The 7,509-nt window shown below is 45.1% G+C and overlaps 1 protein-coding gene across 2 annotated transcripts in view; it reads right to left on the bottom strand.

Annotated features, from left to right (window-relative positions):
- Positions 1–7,509, bottom strand: part of COL21A1 (collagen, type XXI, alpha 1) — a 236,889-nt gene that overhangs the window by 107,285 nt on the left and 122,095 nt on the right. The gene's annotated exons all lie outside the window — the stretch shown is intronic.

The raw sequence follows: 7,509 nt of genomic DNA, 5'->3' as shown, positions 1-7,509 counted from the left end.
GAAGAATGGAACTGGAGGAATCAACCTGCCTGACTTCAGGCTCTACTACAAAGCCACAGTCATCAAGACAGTATGGTACTGGCATAAAGACAGAAATATAGATCAATGGAACAAAATAGAAAGCCCAGAGATAAGTCCATGCACATATGGACACCTTATCTTTGACAAAGGAGGCAAGAATACACAATGGATTAAAGACAATCTCTTTAACAAGTGGTGCTGGGAAAACTGGTCAACCACTTGTAAAAGAATGAAACTAGAGCACTTTCTAACACCATACACAAAAATAAACCCAAAATGAATTAAAGATCTAAACGTAAGACCAGAAACTGTAAAACTCCTAGAGGAGAACATAGGCAAAACTCTCTCCGACATACATCACAGCAGGATCCTCTATGACCCACCTCCAAGAATATTGGAAATAAAAGCAAAAATAAACAAATGGGACCTAATTAAACTTAAAAGCTTCTGCACAACAAAGGAAATTATAAGCAAGGAGAAAAGACAGCCTTCAGAATGGGAGAAAATAATAGCAAATGAAGCAACTGACAAACAACTAATCTCAAAAATATACAAGCAACTCCTACAGCTCAACTCCAGAAAAATAAATGACCCAATCAAAAAATGGGCCAAAGAACTAAATAGACATTTCTCTGAAGAAGACATACAGATGGCTAACAAACACATGAAAAGATGCTCAACATCACTCATTATCAGAGAAATGCAAATCAAAACCACTATGAGGTACCATTTCATGCCAGTCAGAATGGCTGCGATCCAAAAGTCTACAAGCAATAAATGCTGGAGAGGGTGTGGAGAAAAGGGAACCCTCCTACACGGTTGGTGGGAATGCAAACTAGTACAGCCACTATGGAGAACAGTGTGGAGATTCCTTAAAAAACTGGAAATAGAACTGCCTTATGATCCATCAATCCCACTGCTGGGCATACACACTGAGGAAACCAGAATTGAAAGAGACACGTGTACCCCAATGTTCATCACCGCACTGTTTATAATAGCCAGGACATGGAAGCAACCTAGATGTCCATCAGCAGATGAATGGATAAGAAAGCAGTGGTACATATACACAATGGAGTATTACTCAGCCATTAAAAAGAATACATTTGAATCAGTTCTAATGAGGTGGATGAAACTGGAGCCTATTATACAGAGTGAAGTAAGCCAGAAAGAAAAACACCAATACAGTATACTAACACATATATATGGATTTAGAAAGATGGTAACAATAACCCTGTATACAAGACAGCAAAAGAGACACTGAAGTATAGAACAGTCTTTTCGACTCTGTGGGAGAGGGAGAGGATGGGATTATTTGGGAGAATGGCATTGAAATATGTATAATATCATATATGAAACAAGTCGCCAGTCCAAGGTCGATGCACGATACTGGATGCTTGGGGCTGGTGCACTGGGACGACCCAGAGGGATGGTATGGGGAGGGAGGAGGGAGGAGAGTTCAGGATGGGGAACACGTGTATACCTGTAGCAGATTCATTTTAATATATGGCAAAACCAATACAATATTATAAAGTTGAAAAATAAAATAAAATTTTAAAAAAAGAGAAAATGGTATCCCTTTGGGTAAACAGCATTGTGGGTAGTGTATCAGTTCCCATGGCTGCTGTAACAAATCCCCCCAAACAGAGTGCCTTAACACACACACACACACTCCTGGTTCCAGAGGTCAGAAATCCATAATGGGTCTTAGGGAGCTAAATTCTTGGTGTCATTGGGGCTGCATTCCTTCCAGAGGCACCAGGGGAGGCTCTGTCCCTTCACTTGCCCAGCTGGTAGAAGCTGCCTGCATCCCTTGGCTCAGGGCAGCTTCCCTCTGATCCCTGCTTCCATCACCCACAGCATCTCCTCCTCTGACTGATGCTCTTGCCTCCCTCTCATAAGAACCACTGTGATGACACTGGGCCACTCAGATTAGTCAAGAAAATGTCTTCATCTCAAAGTCTCTTTTGCCATGTAAGTTGCCACATTCACAGGGCTTGGAGTTTAGGATGTGGACATTATTCTGTTTGTTACAGTAAGTTTGTTCTTTCTCTTACAGCAGATACTACCTGATAGTGTCTAACATTTAATGTCAGACACTACAGAGCTACAGCTATACACACAACATACACACACACATACACACACACACACACAACACAAATATCCATGTACTAAATGAGATGAGACAATAAGCCTAGTATAGTTTAAATGAGAGTCACACGTATAACATCCAAAGTTATTGTATCAGGCTGGGTGCACGTTAAGTCACTCCTGTCGTGTCTGACTTTTTGTGATCCCATGGACTGTAGCCTACCAGGCTCCTTTGTCCATGGGATTTCCCAGGCAAGAATACTGGAGTGGATTGCCATTTCTTCGTCCAGGGGATCTTCCTGACCGAGGGATGGAACCTGCCTCTCTTGGGTCTCCTGCATTGGCAGGCAGTTCTTTACCACTATTGCCAACTAGGAAGTCTAATTGTAGCTAATTTCCAGTGGTAAAAAGAGCAAACTAGAACTGATAACCTGTGGAACGCACTCACCTCTCAATACTTCCAAGGACTTTGTAACCACTAAAAAGACAAAAGCCCGAATAATTTGGCAGTCCTGTCTGGGGAGCTCCGTGTCACTGGGAAGGGTCTGCAGGTGAAATGTCTCTGCTTTGGAGCCGGGACAGCACTGCCCCTGCCAGCAACAGGAAGAGTGTGTCCCGTGGAAGGGGTCTCCAGGCAGACGGCTCAGCTTCATAAAGCCCACCTTCCCTTGTGTGATCAGAGTGGAGCGCCCCCCTCCAAGTGGGGGTGAGGGAGTGCGCTGAGGTCACACAACACATGCAGTTATCCTCAGGAAGGGGTGGGTTATAAGAGAAATGACAAGTACCTAATAGGAGTGGATACAGGAAAACGGGGAGATGTTAGGATTGAAATCTATTCATTTCATTCAACTCAAATAGAAGTGCTCTGATGATAAACATTTCATCCTCACACCCAGCTATTGCTATACTGAGTGGCTTGGCTCTCTGCGCCCATGTAAATATTTAACTGCCTAGACTCTTATCCAGGCTACATTCTCCCTCTTGTGAGTGGAACCAGTGCCCTTACCTACTCAAGTCTTTTCTTCCTGCAAATACCCCTTATCTCCCAAATCACCACATTTCCCCCCTTATGCCTCATTTTCATCATGATAGAAACATGCTCTAACATCTATTGTGTCAAAACCCCTTCATCCCAGGTCTTTCTTCCCTGTTACACCCCTCAGAAGCATCTGTATCCCTGTTACCATTTGACCTCCTGATTTACCTCTCTCAAATCCAGTTTTCTATTCAGTTTCTCCCTGAAATCTCATTTATCAAGGTCCTCAATGACACTTATCCAGCAAATCCAGGGACCTCCCCGGCAGTCCAGTGGTTAAGAATCCACCTTTCAAAGTGAGGGATTCAGGCTCAATCCCTGGTCAGGGAACTAAGATCCCACATGCTACAGGGCAATTAAGCCCACGTGCCACACCTAGAGAGTCCGTGTGCCACAACCACTGAGGCCTTGCACCACAGCGAGAGAAGTTCTTGCACCGCAGCAAGAGAAGCAAGCACACCGCAGCTGAGGGCCCGCACGCTGCAGTGAAGACCCAACACAGCCACATTTTAAAAAAATAAATAAAAAGCAAATTCAGCAGACTATGCACAAACTTCATTTTTATCACCCTCAAGGCAGGAATGACACAACGGGTTGCCTCCTTCTTCAAACTCAGTCTTCACTTGACTTCTGGGAGGACACTGTCTCCATGCGGTCCTCCTCATTCACCGTCTCCCTGTGATCCTCCTGCTTCCCTGACCATTTTTTCCCAGTTTCCTTGGCTGGATCCTCCTCCTCTTTTCCTCTGGAACAGAGCCCTAAGCGCAGCCTCCTGCCCCCTTCTCTTCTCCAATTATCTGAACTGTCTCCCTGAATCATCTCATCAGCGCTGGTGGGTGCAGATATATCCAACATGCTACAGAGCCTGTGTGCTTTCACTCTCCAACTTCCCTCTGATTCAAGAGTCCTGAGATTCCGTCAGCCAGCCCAGAAAAGGGCCCCCAAACTCACCGCTGCTCAAACTAAACTGTGAAGCTTCCGGGGCTCTTTCCTGCCTCACGTCTATCTTGACAATGAGTCTGCTCAGTTACACCTTAAAAATACTCCCGACTCTGACTGACCACGTCCCCCTTCTAAAGTGCTGCTGTTGTTCAGTTTCCCCATCGTGTCTGACTCTTTGCCACTCCGGGCACTGTAGCACGCCAGGCCTCCCTGTCCTCACCATTCCAATACCCCCCAGAGTTTGCCCGAGTTCATGTTCATCGCATCGGTGACGCCATCCGGTGGTCTCATTCTCCGACGCCCTCGCTTGTCCGTACATGGCTCTTAATCCAGGCCGCCCTCACAATCCTGAAAGAACCTCCTCCATGGTTTCCCACTCCCACTCACGTGACTGAAAACTGAATGCTGCGGGGGAACCAAGCCCATGCGCCACAGCGAGGGAGTCCATGCGCCGCAGCCAGCAGGTCCGTGCGCTGCAGCTGGCGAATCCGTGCGCCAGGACTCCTGGGCCCACGTACCACAGCGAGGGACATTCCTGCACCCCACAAGGAAGCACGGGCATCGCAGCTCAGAGCCCACACGCTGCAGTGAAGACCCAGCACAGTAAAATAAAAATTATGAAAAGCAAATTCGACAGCCTAAGCACAGAATATGAATGTGCCTGGAAAACGCCACCTGCCGTATCAGGAAACAAAGAATGCTGCAGCCACCGCTTTCCAGCTGCCCGGACAGGGAGCCCTGAGGGACTCACGTGGAAACAGCATGCCCACCATCAAGCCGGCAGCCACTGCAGCCCCACTGCAGCCCCCCTGAGGAACCGCGGGATGAGGAGGCGCAGGACACTGGCTCCAGACGGCTGAGGTGCAGGTCAAGAGAACCATCTCAGGGAGCCAGCCTCAGGCTTTTCCCAAACACAGAAACCCACTGAATTCCTGAGCTGAGATGTCCGGTAATCTTTTGATGTCTGGACGACCTGACCTTTTTTTAAATAAACCCTCTATATTCTGGCCTCTCCTTTTCCTCTTCAGAGCAGTCCCTCGCACTGTCTGAGAAGACGCCTCCCAGGCTTGAAGTCCTCAGAAAGTCCTCTGAATAAAGCTTTAGGTTATGACTTTTTTTCAGTTGACACTCATATGATCTCTCCACAGAATGTTCATGTTTATCTTTCTGAATCGTGAGTCAAACCGCATCACTCGCTTTCTGCAGCCCCCACCGATCTTCGTCACACTGGGAGTGAGTCCTAGTGGGGCGGGCGGTCAGTTCACAGCACCGACCCCCGTCCAACAGCTCCTCGGCTCCAAGCTGACCACTGCCTCCTCACCTCTGCAGACGCCTTCCCTTGACGTCCCTCTACAGGGGCTCCCCTGAATGTTAACCCCTTTCCCAGGCAACACAAACGTGAAAGGCACCAGTACATTGCCGCTTCCAAAGCTGGCTGTATCTTTTGTATGAAATTTGCTAGCAAACCTCCGTCAGGGACTGAACGAGCTCCTCAATCCTGATGGTTGGAGTGTTGGTGGTTTAACATGAGGTTGTGCTTCTTTCATGCCTTGAAAATTATTGACTCACAGTATAAACCTTCCCAGGCTTCATGCTAAGTTAATATCTCATGATAAAGTCTCCCAGGAGATACTCTTTTGGCAAAATTATTTAACATTCAAGACCTAATATATCACGTTTGTTTACTGTGATAAACATCCTGACAGATGATTTACCTGTAAGCATTTGCCTCAGTTGCTTTAAAGTGGTTAAGCTTTATGTTTCCTTAATTCATAAATACCCCTAAAATTCTCTATGAACTTTATAGGGTATTTTTAAAGTCAGATTATAGGGATACTATAGTGCATATATTCTTGGGAAAATAACATTATCTTTGACTTGAAAACTTTCAGATATGAAGGGGAAAAAAAATAGGATTTCTGAGCTCATCTAGTCATTGCTATTAGGAATTCACTGGGCAGTCAGTCTCTACTACAAAGCCACAGTCATCAAGACAGTATGGCACTGGCACAAAGACAGAACTATAGATCAATGGAACAAAATAGAAAGCCTAGAGATAAATCCACGCACCTGTGGACACCTTATCTTTGACAAAGGAGGCAGGAATATACAATGGATTAAAGACAATCTCTTTAAACAAGTGGTGCTGGGAAAACTGGTCAACCACTTGTAAAAGAATGAAACTAGAACACTTTCTAACACCATACACAAAAATAAACTCAAAATGGATTAAAGATCTAAACATAAGACCAGAAACTATAAAACTCCTAGAGGAAAACATAGGCAAAACAGTGTCCGACATAAACCACAGCAGGATCCTCTATGACCCACCTCCAAGAATATTGGAAATAAAAGCAAAAATAAACAAATGGGAGCTAGTTAAAATTAAAAGCTTCTGCGCAACAAAGGAAACTATAAGCAAGGTGAAAAGACAGCCTTCAGAATGGGAGAAAATAATAGCAAGTGAAGCCACTGACAAACAACTAATCTCAGAAATATACAAGCAACTCCTGCAGCTTAATTCCAGAAAAATAAATGACCCAATCAAAAAGTGGGCCTAAACAGACATTTCTCCAAAGAAGACATATAGATGGCTAACAAACACATTAAAAGATGCTCAACATCACTCATTATCAGAGAAATGCAAATCAAAAGCACAATGAGGTACCATTTCACACCAATCAGAATGGCTGCTATCCAAAAGTCTACAAGCAATAAATGCTGGAGAGGGTATGGAAAAAAGGGAACCCTCTTACACTGTTGGTGGGAATGCAAACTAGTACAGCCACTGAGGAGAACAGTGTGGAGATTCCTTAAGAAAATGGAAATAGAACTGCTTTATGACTCAGCAATCCCACTGCTGGGCATACACACTGAGGAAACCAGAATCAAAAGAGACATGTGTGCCCCAATGTTCATCACAGCACTGTTTATAGTAGCCAGGACATGGAAGCAACCTAGATGTCCATCAGCAGATGAATGGATAAGAAAGCTGTGGTACATATACACAATGGAGTATTACTCAGCCATTAAAAAGAATACATTTGAATCAGTTCTAATGAGGTGGATGAAACTGGAGCCTATTATACAGAGTGAAGTAAGCCAGAAAGAAAAACACCAATACAGTATACTAACGCATATATATGGAATTTAGAAAGATGGTAACGATAACCCTGTATGTGAGACAGCAAAAGAGACACTGAAGTATAGAACAGTCTTTTGGACTCTGTGGGAGAGGGAGAGGGTGGGATGATTTGGGAGAATGGCATTGAAACATGTAAATTATCATATGTGAAATGAATCGCCAGTCCAGGTTCGATGCATGAGACAGGATGCTTGGGGCTGGTGCACTGGGATGACCCAGAGGGATGGTACGGGGAGGGAGGTGGGAGGGGGGTTCAGGATGGGGAACACATGTA

Source organism: Bison bison, unplaced genomic scaffold, assembly GCF_000754665.1.
Source record: "Bison bison bison isolate TAMUID 2011002044 unplaced genomic scaffold, Bison_UMD1.0 scf7180017864270, whole genome shotgun sequence".
Lineage (NCBI taxonomy): Eukaryota > Metazoa > Chordata > Mammalia > Artiodactyla > Bovidae > Bison > Bison bison.
This window is presented reverse-complemented; position numbering and strand designations above follow the sequence as displayed.